Source organism: Microcebus murinus, chromosome 24 (assembly GCF_040939455.1).
Source record: "Microcebus murinus isolate Inina chromosome 24, M.murinus_Inina_mat1.0, whole genome shotgun sequence".
Classification (NCBI taxonomy): Eukaryota; Metazoa; Chordata; class Mammalia; order Primates; family Cheirogaleidae; genus Microcebus; species Microcebus murinus.
The window spans coordinates 9436186-9448633 of record NC_134127.1 but is presented as its reverse complement, the minus strand read 5'-3'; the positions used below and the strand labels follow the sequence as shown (position 1 = coordinate 9448633).

Here is a 12448-nt window from a genome sequence, read left to right as displayed (position 1 = left end):
GACAACATGTGTTGGTTTCGCTAGAGACAATCCTTATTCAGAACAAAATGAGGGGTGCTTTTCTTCACAGTTAGGAAATACCCTTGCTTTTCCAACTGAGATTGGAGTATGGTAAAGGAAAGGAAACATAAAGGGAAAATTAGGAGCTTTGAGACTCTAAGATTTAAATAATTAGAATAATATTTGCTGACTTTCAATTGCACAAATGACTTAATCCTTTGATGAAGCATACTGACTAGTCCAGCACATATATAACAGTATGTAAACTCAAGAAGTTAAATTACACTTGCCAAGGAAGTATAGACCTCCATGAACATCATATTATGTTTGGGTTTGGGTTTTCATGTATTTTTCCATACCTGTTTCCTTCTACTAGTGCTTGATGGAGGCTTTGCTTAGCAACAGTGAACTTCAGCATATCCTTTTTGAAGTGTCTGAAATAAAATCCCAAAGCTAGTTACTCAGTTGTTCTGAAAGTCATATTCCATTTTGTGCCACATACGGATAATTGTCAGAAAAGAAATAAGTGGTTGTAATTTTCCAATAATAGAAATTATGGTATTATGGCATTATGGTATTAACTTACCAAAGTTAAGTCAAGAGTCCTTGTTTTCCAACCCTGCAAATACAGCTATTAGTTAATAATAGTTAATAAACTAATTAATGTTCTTTATCAAGAGGTGTTCAATGACAGTCTGAAAAATCACTAAGGGACATGTGAAGAGAAGTGAAGCTTAGAATGAACGACCTCTAAGGGACCTTCAAACTCTGAGGTTTTTGTATTTTCAAGAATTATTTTTGCTGTCATTTAATGTCCAAATCCAATTCCTTGTCTAGGGAACCAGTTTGGCTTAAAGAAAATTTCAGAAAAACCCAAGCAATCAATATCTAATTCATTTAAGTCCTGTTTCTTCCTGAGCCTGCTGGGTATAAGCCTAGAGTCTCCTGCCATTTCTCTTACATTCAGGCACTTTGGGAAAGGAGCCATCTTTTTAGATCTATTTTCTCCCTGAAGCTTGGAAAACTATATCTATATAAAAAGAGGTGACAGGCTAGGCCTAGCGTATTAAAACCTTTTCTAAGAGAATCAATATAACTTTGGGAAGGCTCATTTATATTTAAAGGAGAAAAGGGACAAAAGTAGAAGTGGACATAACATATCATGTAGACAGTGACAAATACAAGAAATGATTAAAAAGTGACTGCTTGCTCTTGTATTGCCAGTGTATTATAATTTGACTTGATGGAATGTTCTAGATCTCTGATGGAATATGTACTCTATCTCCTACATAAGAAATAAATTCAGACATTTATTTTTCTGATATTGATTACAATCATCTGTCCATGCCCTGAAAAAGTCTTATAGTGTCTAGTAGAGACACACATCATAGGCTTTAGCTATAGAACAAGCTGTATCGATAAAACAGTAGGGCCATTTGATAGGGAAATGAACGCTTGATTTTGGTATCCTCATGGCCTCATCAACAAAATGGATCAGCTGAATTCTTTTGTTTTGATCTTTCGAGTGAATAGATTGTGCTTTTATATTATTATTATTTTCTAATTTCAACAGTTTGGATATCTCAATTTCTAGTTTTGAGTTGTGTTATAATATACGAGTGCCTCTGGGTACAAGTAAGATATTAACAGTTTGTGAGCCAATAAAACTAATAATTATTGCATAATATAAATTAACTTGTATATAAAATGTCATAATATTTCTGCATGTGTGGTGGCTTTCAAAGCAAAATAAGGTGAGCCAGTTTTTGTTTATGACAGATGATTTTATAATACCTCTCATCTTTTTGCCAAAGAAATCTTTCATTTCATCCTCAAAGGTGTTACACTTGGCTCTTTCAGCTTGGTAAACAGACAGTTTGTAATTTCACTTTCCAACCATCAAACACAGTAAAATGAAACAGTTTGTGCTTTTATTGTACTTTCTACTATCAGGGGTCACGGTCGAGAAAGGAGAGCTTCGCAAAAGGAGTTATCTCCACAACTCTAGGTCAGTCGTTCTGTTTTAATAGGTGGGTTGTCTGAGGGAATTGAGATCAGGTGACCTGGCAAGTTTGACCTCTTTGGTAGTGGGTACAAATGTATTGGAGGGGAGGAGTCAAGGTGAGAGTGAAATCAAAGACTCAATACCATTCACAATTGCTACAGAGAAAATAAAATACCTAGGAATATACTTAGCCCAGGAGGTGAAAGACCTCTACAAAGAGAATTGTGAAACACTGAGGAAAGAAGTTGCAGGTGATACAACAAGTAGAAAACCATATCATGCTCATGGATTACTAGAATCAACATTGTTAAAATGTCCACATTACCCAAAGTGATTTACAGATTCAGTGCAATCCCCATCAAAATTCCAACTTCATATTTCACAGGTCTGGGAAAGATAGTTCTATGCTTTATTTGGAACCAGAAAAGAGCCTGAATAGCCAAAGCAACCTTCAGCAAAAGGAACAAATCAGGAAGCATTACATCACCAGACTTCAAACTATACTTCAAGGCCATATAACCAAAACAGCATGGTATTGACACAAAAATAGAGACATAGACCAATAGAATGGAACATAAAACCCAGATATAAAACCATCCACATACAACCAACTGATTTTTGACAAAGCAGACAACAGTATACACTGGGGTAAAGAATTCAGTAAGTGGTGCTGGAAAAATTGGATAGCTACATGCATGAGAATTAAATAGGATCTGTATCTTTCACCACTGACAAAAATTAATCCAAGATGTATAAAGGACTTAAATGTAAGGCATGAAACCATAAGAATTCTGGAAGAAAATGTAGGAAAAAACTCTTTCAGATATCAGCCTAGGCAGAGAATGTATGAAGAAGACCCCAATGACAATCACAGCAACAACAAAAAGAAATGGGACTTGATTAATTTAAAAAGGTTTTGCATAGTCAAGGAAATAATTAATAGAGCAAATAGACAACCTACAGAATGGGATAAAATATTCACAAACTATATGTCTGATAAAGGGCTAATAACCAGAATCTACAAAGAACTCAAGCAAATCAGCAAGAAAAAAAAATCAAACAACTCCATTAAAAAGTGGGAAAAAGACACAAACCGAAGCTTCTCAAAAAAGAAGATAGAGAAATGATCAATAAACATATGAAAAACCAGTCAATGTCACTAATCATCAGGGAAATACAAATCAAAACTACAATGAGATATCACTTAACTCCAGTGAGAATGGTCTTTATCAAAAAGTCTCCAAATAACAAATGCTGGCGTGGATGCAGAGAGAGAGGAACACTCCTACACTGCTGGTGGACTGCAAACTAGTTCAACCTCTGTGGAAAGCAATATGGAGATACCTTAAAGCCATACAAGTGAATCTACCATTTGATCCAGCAATCCCATTGCTGGGCATCTACCCAAATGATCCAATGACACTCTACTAAAAAGACACCTGCACTCGAATGTTTATAGCAGCACAATTCATAATTGCAAGGCTGTGGAAACAGCCCAAGTGCCCATCAATCCAAGAATGGATTAATAAAATGTGGTATATGTATACCATGGAGTGTACTATTCAGCTCTAAGAAACAACGATGATATAGCACATCTTATATTTTCCTGGTTAGAGCTGGAACCCATACTACTAAGTGAAGTATCCCAAGAATGGAAAAAAAACACCACATATATTTACCAGTAAACTGGTATTAACTGAATAGCACCTAAGTGGACACACAGGTACTACAGTAATAGGGTATTGGGCAGGTGGGAGGGGGGAGGGGGCGGGTATATACATACATAATGAGTGAGATGTGCACCATCTGGGGGATGGTCATGCTGGAAACTCAGATTTGTGGGGGAAGGGGGGAAATGGGCATTTATTGAAACTTTAAAATCTGTACCCCCATAATATGCCGGAAAAAAAAAAACTACAATGAGATACCACCTTCCCCAATCAGAATGGCTTTTATTAAAAAGTCCAAAAAGAATAGATGCTGGGATGGATGCAGAGATAAAGGAGTGGTTATATACTGTTGGTGAGACTGCAAATTAGTACAACCTCTGTGGAAAACAGTATGGAGATTGCTCACTGAACTATTTGATCCAGCAATCTCACTACTGGGTATTTACCCAAAGAAAAAGAAGTCATTTTATCAAAAAGACACCTGAGCTTGAATGTGTATTGCAGTACAATGCACAATTGGAAAACTGTGAAATCAACCCAAGTGCCCCTCAGTTCATGAGTGGATTAATAAAATGTAGTATATGTGCACTATGGAATACTACTCAGGCATAAAGAAGGATGGCTTAATGTCTTTTGCAAAAATTGGATGGGACTGGAGACGATTATCCTAAGTGAAGTATCCAAAGAATGGAAACACAAATGTCACATGCACTCACTACTAAATTGGAACTAACTGATTAGCACAAGTATGCATTGAGGGAAATAAATCTAAATGGAAATCATGCAGGGGGGAGGCAGGGAGGAGAGGATAAGCAAAACCTACCTAACAGATACAGTGAACACTATCTGGGTGATGGGCACATTTTTAACCCTGACTTGAACATTACAAAGGCGATCCATGTAACCAAAAACATTTGTACCCCTATAATACTTTGAAATTTAAAAAAAAGAAGTACTGATGCATGCTCCAACATGAATGAACCTTGAAACAATTATGCTACATGAAAGAATCTTGACACAAAAGGCTACACCTTGTGTAATTCCATGTATGAAATGCCCAGATTATACTAATCCATAGAATAGAAATTACATTAGTGGTTGCTTACTGGGTAAGGGGAAGGTTGGGCAAACTGGAAAAGTACTGATGATAGGTACGAAGTTTCCTTTTGAAGTAATGAAAATGTTCTAAAATTGATTGTGGTGATAGTTGCACAACTTTGTGAGTATACTAGAGACCATTGAATTGTATACTTTAAATGGATGAATTTTATCTCAAGTTATAAAAAATAATAATAAAGGTGATTACTACTGTAAAAAAATATATTGGGAGAAACTGAGTTTTTTTCAAACTGATATATGCTCTTCCCTAAGCATGCCACTGTCTAGGAGTGACGTTACAACTTAGTGGTAGGCGACACCACTCTGGAACCCCAGGCGTGGGACGGGGATGGCAGGATAGGTCAGACTGGGAGCTGCCTGTCTTTCCAACCCACGGGGCCACAGCCATTGGAGTTGATCCTGGAGAAACGGCTGCAAGAAAGAGAAAGAAGGAAGTCAGTGCAATCCGCAAGGTAGCATGTGGTGCCTATTGTCGTGAAAACAGACAGCAGGTGCCAGTAAGGACTCTACGTCATGGGAGTCCAAGTAAGAAACGAGGAAGTGCCGTGATAGGAAGGTAGGTGAAGTAGAAAATGTTTGGAGATGTGGAGAAATTACTGTATTAAGAGCAGCTTCTTATAAAGAGAAAGGACCTAAGCATGGAACTAAGATTCAGTGATTGGCCTTTGGTCCCAGGTCAATGATTTTCAAGAGCAGTGCTGGGCCTCAGTCCTTTTCATGACCAGGGAAGTGATATTAGACATAGTGCTGATGTCTTCTCAAAGATGATTTTTATTCTTGCACAACTATGAAAAAATTGGCATTATTAGTATTTCCCTTTAACAGATGATGTAACTGAGCTACATGGAAGTTAAATTACTTGCCTAGAGTCACACAGCTGATCAGTAAAAGAGCAAATACTCTTGCCCAGACAGTCTGTCTCCAAAGCTCATGGTGATTAACATGCTGTTCTACTGGGCAGGTAATGAAGGCTCAGACTGTGACGCATTTGAATAAAGCAGGGCCACAACTGGGGCAGAAAGTACGCAAGACAAAAGCTCCACCATTAAAGCCAAAACACAGGATCAAACCTGGGCTGAGTTTTTAGCCAAGAATTTGTTAACATTTTTCCTGCCTATATACAGAGCTCCTCCTAAAGAACTGTGAACAGCTAGATACCCAGGCAAAGCAAGTGACCATAACTAAGAAGAGAAGGAGAAGGGAAAAAAATGCCAAGGACATAGTAGGCACTTTATAAATGTCTGTGAATAAATAAGTGAAACAGGATTCCGCCTGTTTCACTTATCACTTAAGGGACTATCATTTTCAAAACTTTTCTGCTAAAAGATAATGTTCATTGCAATAATAATCAACATTGCTCCAAGGAAGATGTTATTGTCCATGTTTTTATCTAATTAAGAGTAGAAGGAAGACTTACCTTTTACCCTTTGGTCTTTTGTACTGTTGGTTTTTTTTTTTCCTGCCATGTTTATATTTCACCTTAAAAACACATTGAGAGAGAAAAGTTCTTTTCTTTGTGTAACTTGGTCTTAATCCCTATGTTTGTGCAATACACTTGCATCTTACCATGTAGAAATTTGGGGACCCAAAACATAAATATTCAGGAGGGCTAATCATGTCTGCTAGAATTGCTTTTGCATTCTGGAGCAATAAGTGTAGCAAAGGCCATGAGATTAGAGGCATATATTATCATTGTTCTTAAAACTGTAGAAAATATAATACCTGCTTCAGGGGACTTACATGAAGACATTTGCTAGCCCCAGTTCAAGAAAAAGCATTCTATCATTGAAAGCTGCACACTAGGCTGGTGTATAGCTATATCCCATTATTTGCAACTGTACCTTTATATTTGAGCTATTTTCCCTATGATCCCTGATTACAATTTCCCCACTACAATTCACCACAAAGTGCTTCTTTAGGGAGTTACTTAATACACTGCCATCTCACAAGTTCAGGATTCCTTGAGCCAATTCCAAACTGCATTTTCCCATTGAATAAACCTGGTACATTCTGGATCTAGTGAGAACGACCTCTGTATATTACATTGAAGTAACACAGGGGTGGGCTATCGTAGCAGAAAGAAGTCCAGTAAATATTGACATTGAAGAAGATTCATAAAATGTTTGAACACACTTGCAATCTGTACCCAGTTCTCAGTGGTGGTTGTTATAGACCATGAAATTGTAGCTAAAGTCAACTTTGGTTCTGCCTTAATGGAGAGGAACGGTGGCACAAATAACTCTAAACCATAGATAATGCACATGCATTTTCACTTGGCTTTCGAATGCTTCTTATGATGATTTTCACAGCACATTGCTCTTCTAATTATGTTTTATTTTGGATAATACTGAAATTAACTTGTATGTAGTGATTGTGTGCTATCTGATGGGTTAAACAAAAGCTGTAGGAGTGTATTGCACAGAGAGGTTGTAGATGATCTTCAGGACTTTATACAAAGCAAAGCCAAAAACACTCAAAAGGATTAAAGAAATGGAAAGGATGTGACTAGTGAGCAAAAAGCTCTGGGACCTCAGTTGCATGAAACTAGTTTATTTCTCCTTCCTCTTTTTCCTTCTCCTCTTCCTCCTCATCCTTCTCATCGTCCTCTTATTCCTCTATTTCTCCTTTTCCTTCTTTTCTTTCTTTCTTTCCTTCTTTTTTTTTTTTTTTTTTTTTGAGAGAGAGGGGTCTTGCTATATACTGCCCAGGTTGGTCTCAAACTCCCAGGCTCAAATGATCCTCCTGCTTCAGCCTCCCAAGTAGCTGGGATTATAGCCATGTGCCACTGTACTTGGCCTCCTTCATCTTTTTTTCTTCTTCTTCTTTTTTCTTGGAGGCGTGGAAAATAACATAAAAGAAAAGGAGAAATCCAAGTGTATCTGAACTGGAGGTTGGGTGATGAGAAGTACTCAGGTCTCGGTAGCCTTGGAGAGTAGAGCCAAAGGCAATGTGAGAAGTCAGGTTGCGATGCTAACAGCAACCAGGGACAAAAGCAAGGCAGTGGCCAAACCCAGCAGCAAAGAGAGGGCCCTTGATACATACTTTCCATAGATCTAAGCAAGGCAGTTGGTCAAACTCTTAGGTAGCAATCAGGCATCTGAAATTCCCATACAAACCGGAAGGCAGGGTGAAGCAGAACAGTGGCACCAAGTGGCAGCAGGAAGTGGGCATTACTACTAAGGAAGGCTCCCACCCTAGCCAAGAAGCCACCAGTCTGCAGGGCAGCAAACTGACACCCTAGACAAAGCCAATCAGAGCCAAAGAGAAAACACTTGAAAAAAGAAAAATGAAAAAAAGTGCAGCCACTTCTGTGATCGAAGACAATGACCAAAGTGCCAAAAGTAGCATCTTCAAGACAGTGGTCATCGTTGCTGAAACAAAACTTCAAACCCTCCTAAAGAATGTCACTGTGATGAGAATAGGGACGAGAAGGAAGATATCTGCACAGCAGGCCCTGGGACCCACCTCCTGGAAACTCAGCTTTGAATTCTCTCAAGTGCTATGAACAAGACCAAGACGAGGGCCTAATTGCTGGGTTCTTCAAATTCCATTATAAAACACCAGCTGGAATAGAGGCACATCCTTCCCTTTTGTGAATTTCCTCCAGAATAGGTGAGACAAGGAGTTTCAAACTTTTCAACAAATATTAAGAAAGAAAAACCACAAAGGAAATGAATAAAGAAAACAAGATGGGTAACATAGGTCAAACCTAAGATAACTCAGAGTTTTCAAGAATCATGGGCTGACACTGATTCATTTTCACTGGCTGTTGGGAGTGTTGTGTTGAGAAGGGCTCAGTAGTAACCTAGAATGTCGTACCAACTTGGCCTGTGTCTGCTCTTGGTGAAACAAAGAGAAGTGTTGACAAGCCTGCCTCCTATTGGCACTCTTGGCAAATAGGTATTCAACCTATTGCCATAGAATCAATATAAATTAAATATCACTGTATTTTGTTTGATTCATCGTATAATTGTTATTAGAATAGTTAATATAATTTGGATTAGAAAAGAGCAGAGCCCCTGACTGATTTGATCTGCAGGGCAATTCTAGCACCTGGAACAGGACATGACATATTGTACCCAGTCAACGAGAATTTGCCTGACTCCTTTGCCCTCCTTCTAAGAGCCAGTCTCTGAACTTGCAGTGGCCTTACTCTCGTGAGAAGTGATCTCCTGGTTTTCTAAAACCAGGAAGAATGTGCACCCTATTTCTTTTATCTGTATAGCAACATCAAAGTGGGCATTGGTTTTTGGTTTGAGGGTTATGCCTTCTCCAAAGCCAGCTGCAAAAATGTGGTAGTGGACAGAGAGAGAAGACTTTTCTCCCAACCAGGGAAGAAGCATTGCTCATTTTCTGCCTGCCCTGTAACCGTGTTCTTGCTGTCACATTGCATATGAGAATGCAGGTACCTATGTTTGCAAGAGTGACATCTGCTCACAGAACCTCAACGTCTTCTTACCCCTCTTATTATGGGAGTCATCTCTCCCCACTCTTCCTCTTTCAACCATGTTATACTCACTGGACCGTCACCAGTGAGTTTATGGCAGCCCTTTGTAATTCCTGCATAGAGAGAAGCCACAGGGATTTTCCAGGAGTTCCCATGTCGCCTGTTGGCCCCATGTGGCATTCCTTCCATCTGTTAGCTTTCAGGGTTTTTTATTTCTTTTTCTTTTTTTTGTAATTTAACTTCATACAGCAGATGAAAGTCCTGTGCAGTTTGTTCTCCAAACCATAATATTTCTTCCTTATTATGTTGTATGATGACCTCAGGAAACATTAAATTCTTAGAATTGAATACCATTATCACTTTGGGATCATTTTTTTTTTCAAGCAGTAAAAGCCTTTTTTTATTCATGTTGTTTCAGTTTTCAGGGGGAATTCAGAGCCTTTTCTGGAAGTGAGGCGTTTCGTGACCCTGTCAAGGTGCTCTGAAGGGAACAGTTTAGCCAGCTGACCATGGCATGTCCTGGAGTGTTGGATGCTAATGTTCTCGAAAGGGGCCCTGTCTGGTATTCATTCGTCCTGAGTACGTCTTACCACGTACTGCTCTTGCCATCCTCTGCCCTGATTGGTTCCAAGTAGGAAGAGTGGAAGCTCATTTGATATGATTCAAAGTATACCTGACTACCTCATGTGCAACGCCCTGGTGCACCTGTGAATGCATTCTCATTGTATCTTTTCGCCTTTGCTTCTCCCTTCCTCAACACAGTGGGAAACCTAATTTCTTAAGTTCCTCATTTCAGAAAAAGTCCATAAGGAAATAAAAAAACTATTTATTTAGACTGTCTTTCTTACTCTGCCATTTTTTGAAAACTGTGTGTGTGTGCTGGTTGGGGGAGGGAGTGGGAGGTGTATGTACAAGGATCGTTCAGGCTGAACACCCCTGGCATTATTCCCATTTTATCAGTGGGAAACTGAGGCATGGATGGGTGAACTGAAACTGTCTATACTTACTGAGTCTGTGATTCACCAATTTGTTTGCCCTAATGAAGCATACATAAAATGCTTGACAAATAAAACAGATACACAGTAATTTCCTCTTGGGGTGAATAAGAGTATCCTGTGAGTGGCTGTCAATTATCTTTTTCAAACTTTCACTCTGTTGGTATCCTGGCTGTGAAATAAATGCTGAGCTGGCCTGTTTCATAGTAAAAACATGAATTCATGCTCCTCAGGGGTTCTGAAGATACAAACTTGTCACTGAATTCAGATTTAGCTACTGACCGTATTACATATGGTCTGACAGAAATCACGCTAACTCACAATATTTAGTTCTAAATAATTTCTACACCTAATTATTCTTACTTCATATACATTGACATAGTTGTTTACAAAAATGGACACATGGATGTTCATTTATTGAGCATGTATTCTGCACAGAAGCCTGGGAATTACTCAGATTTTAGAATTAAAAAGCAAATGAAGGGATTGGTAGTCCAGCCTTCTGCAGAACAGATAGAAAATCAGGGCCCAGTAAATACCCATGGTCTGTTCAAGGTCATGCAGCTGGTTGATCCTAAATCTCAGATCAGAACCTGCCTCTTGTAGCCCCCATGTCACGTGCTTTTCCAGTAGTACCATACCAAGTCCCATACATGACCATGCAGTTACTTACAACTTAATGTGGAAATATGCTACAGTATAAGATAAATCTTCATGCCTTGAGGCGGGGAGAGAATTGGGAGGAAAAAGTTCCTGATAGTGGCTTGTTGGCTGTGTGGACAGACAGAGGTCCTCAAACTTTTTAAACGGGGCCAGTTCACTGTCCCTCAGACTGTTCGAGAGCCATTGGAGAGTGTGGCCACATTCCACGCATGCGCACTGTGGGCCCGGGACCAATCGGCTGCTAAGCAGGACAGGCAGCGGCAGCAAAAACACCCGGCGACACCCGGCGGGCTGGATAAATGTCCTTGGTGGGCCACATATGGCCCACGGGCCATAGTTTGAGGACCCCTGGTAAATTTGTCTTTATTGAACCAAATGTATGAAACAGTGGAGGCTCATTAAGGCTCCCAGCATTTATAGGGCCACCAATAAGAAAGAGGACTTTGTATTGAAGGGCTGTGTAGGAGATCTATGAATGAAATTAACTCTCTCTCTTAACACAGTGTTTTTCACGCCGAGAAAGTCATGGTTGGGCTGTGACACAGGGGCCTTTTGGCCTCTGAAACTCCTTTGGAAAAGTCCAGATCTCAAACTGCAGCTGTTTTGTCAGTTCTGGAAAACTGCATCTTGAGAGCTAGGAAGCTGTTTTCTATGATGCTAAAAACTTATGGCAAAGTAGGAATTTTCATGTTGGTAGAAAAAAACAAAAGCAACAAAAAAAAGGCATATACGTTGCATTTCTTAATGATGCTTCTGTGAGTCCATTTCTCAAGAGTTTTCCTCTGCCTGATGTTTGTGCATTTCATGCCTGTCCATCAACTCCAAAGCACAGCAAATGCCAGTCTATTCATTCAGTCATTAAGTAATTCGGGGGCACCTATTTTATGCCAGACACTGTGCTAGGCGTGGAATCAAGGTGGCTATGGTCGCCTTGGCCTTGTGCATCACGGGCAGGAAATGCACGCTGACTCTCCAGCGTGTTTGTCCCTTCAGATAATTTAGTGTGGACTCTGTGACCTTGACTGACAAAATAGCGAGGAATGAACAAATGTTCCTTCCAGCCAGCTAATTCTTTGGTTGTTATGAAGCTGATTGGATCTTTTGTACGCATTCCAAAGGCTCGGAAGAGAGTCCTTGAGGTGTGATTCCGCTGGAAGATGCACGCCACGGACCCCTTGAGACGTCCCGCTGCAGGGAACACCTCGGCTCAATCCATATGCAATGAGCTTCCCTATCTTGGGCACCTGGCAACTGGATAAAAAATTGCTTTGAGTCAGTGCTGGGTTTTTTTTTTGTGTGTGTGTGTGGCAGTTCAGAAACAGTACTAGGTTCTGGGCATTGATGGGCTATATCACTTCCTGTGAATGCTCCTGTTTCTATGCAAATAATTACGATGACTTGGATTTGTTGGGTACCTACTAAGTGTCAGATTCTCTGCTAGGCATTTCATAGACATTGTTTCCCATACAACAACCTGATGAGTCATATAGTGTCATCCCCACTTCAGAAAGGATGCTCAGAGAGTTGAGGTAATTTATACAATGACAGA

At 39.6% G+C, this 12448-nt stretch overlaps 1 protein-coding gene across 1 annotated transcript in view; it reads left to right on the top strand.

Annotated features, from left to right (window-relative positions):
- NRG1 (neuregulin 1) overlaps positions 1–12448 on the top strand; it is a 1019909-nt gene that overhangs the window by 290637 nt on the left and 716824 nt on the right. The gene's annotated exons all lie outside the window — the stretch shown is intronic.